Source organism: Cyprinodon variegatus, unplaced genomic scaffold (genome assembly GCF_000732505.1).
Source record: "Cyprinodon variegatus isolate N-32 unplaced genomic scaffold, C_variegatus-1.0 Scaffold928, whole genome shotgun sequence".
Taxonomy (NCBI): Eukaryota; Metazoa; Chordata; class Actinopteri; order Cyprinodontiformes; family Cyprinodontidae; genus Cyprinodon; species Cyprinodon variegatus.
Window position 1 is genome coordinate 207,060 of NW_015151381.1, and position 2,598 is coordinate 209,657.

The window sequence follows — 2,598 nt, forward strand, 5'->3', positions numbered from 1 at the left end:
AAAGAAAAACAAGGAAAGCAAATTACAGTGGCATGAATTATTTGCAGCACAGCTAATTAAATATAACAAATTATTATTATCTTAAAAAGAAAAGTTACAGTAATAAAAAAAAAGAAGGAAAGGACTCAAGCATTTAAATATTCTATTCAGACAGCACAGTCAAAGGCCATGCTAAAATGTATAAACCCTAACTTTTTGAAACCCATTACAAAGCAACTAATGGTTTGATTGCTTTCACTGTTTTCTTTTAGTCAATTCCAGACTTGTGGAGCATAAAAACTAGAAGATTCTTCTCCATGTTGGGTTCTGGTTCTGTAGAGTAAATTTGAGCCAGAAGACCTGAGAGATCTGGGTGGTTGATACATTGACAGCAAGAATAAAATGTATTTTTGAGCTAAGTCATTCAGTGATTTAATCACTAAGTATTTTAAAATCTGTTTTGTGAGATAAAGGGAGCCAGTTTATTGACTTTAGAAGTGGAATGATGTGCTCCACTTTGTTTGATTTAATCCTAGAGGAGTTCTTCGGGTGATGAAAGGCAGACTTTGTTACTTTCATTATGTGCCCAGTAGTTTCAGGTCTGAGTCCATCCCTACATCCATTATGTGAGTCTAATTGGTGCATTAAAGCTTTATTAACTGAAGCTGTGTGCTTTTTTTCAGAGCTCTGCCTTTGTTAAAAAAATAGGACTTGCTCTGTCTGGAACTTTTTTTTTTTTTTTGTAAGCCCAGAATTAAGGAGCCTAATGTGGAATCTAAATAGCTGATGCCTGGTATTGAACCCAATGAGATTCAGCCTGCCAGGCCTGCTGCTGAGCCGTAACCATCACACCTGGACAGCATCACTTGATCAGCACTAGCAGCAAGTATATACGCATAGACCTTTTGCTGCATGCTGTCAGATTATGGGGACATCCATGCAATAACACTTCTGAAAAGCCTGTTCAAGTTCGTTAATTTTCAGGTTTTACTACAGCACCATTATCAGGTTTCCTGTGATTACTGATGAGTGATTCATCTCCTAAGCTAACCTTGAGCATTTATATTTATATTAAATTCTGTTCTTACTGCAGAGTTCATGCTTGGACCTATAAAGCTCATTACAGACATTTAGACATGAAGTTATTACAGATACATTACAGTAATTTCATATTAGTAATCATATTGTTCTTGAATGCTTATAGCTGGTTAATTTCTGTATAGGAAAAAGGAGAAGGTATATCAGCTGAGTCAAACAGGGTTCAATTTAAGGCCTTCAAATAAGTCACAAAATATTTACTTCAGCAATTACTTTAGGTTTTTGTCTTTAAATGATCTTGATGTATCTTCACTACACTTTAATCTTCCATTAGTGTCTGCATCAACAGATTAAACAATCTCACCTTCCTTATGTCATTCAATACAAGGCAATGTAAATGTAAGTTTGTGTCACACATGCAAGCTACTATTTTTGTGGGAAATAGAAATGTTTTCATAGTAACCCTGAAAAAAAACAAAACAATAATCTCAGGTCACATTATAATATATTTATATATAAAAAAAATCTTCTTCACCCACTGCAGGCGGTCTCCCCCCTTCTTTCCTCCAAGCCTGGGTACTCTACCAGAGGCCTGGGAGCTTGAGGATCCTGCACATTATCTTTGCTGTTCCTAGAGCTGCACTTTTCTAGAACGAGATGTTTGATATATTTCGAGGTAACCACTCCTCAAGTTTGAGGGTCACTGCCCCGAGGGCTCCAATGACCACAGGTACCAGTAATCAAGGTTTTCTCCAGCTCTCCCCTCGTATTTCTCTAGTTTATATATATATATATATATATATATATATATTGACAGGAATTATGGCCACAGTAATGACCTAATCTTTCTGTGAATTTCATCACATTTTAGGGTGCCATCTGTTTATTTATGAACCCATTCACACCCCCATTCCAATCATCACTCATCCATCACATATTTAAGAATGCTATGATATCACCATCGTGCAGCCCCTCCCTGAGGCATCTTAGCATGACATCAGGGCCTGTTGCCAGGTGGGGGGTTACTCCCTCGGCCTGGTGACTAATTAACCCACCCCTTCTTGTGGGTCAGTGAACTTAGAGCAGTAACCTTATCTAGGACCTTGAAATAGATGCAGGCAGGTCTGATGGGATTCGCTGAAGCAACCAGAGGAGAGGAAAATACAGTAGAGCAAAGCATGTGGTAATGGTCAGTTCATCTGCCTTTAGATGTGAGGGAAACAGAGTAACACTGAGGTGTGAATGATCTGGGAGGGATACACAGGAACAAAAAGATTACAGACCATGGTTCAGTGTTATTATGCAGGCCTAACTGTGATGATGAGAACCACCGCTGTGAGAAACTGAGAATCAAAGGAAGGTAAATAGTTTGCCATGAGGGATCATTGTGCTGTCCACTGAAATTAGGAGGGAAGTGTGACGTTAAGGGGCTGCTAAGTGCCTTAGCATTTAGCACTGCTGCCTTGCAACAAGAAGGTTCCGGGTTTGATTCCTGGCTTGGGGTTTTTCTGTATGGAGTTTGCATATTCCCCCTGTGCATGCTTCAGTTTTCTCTGGGTATTCCGCCTTCCTCCCTCCATA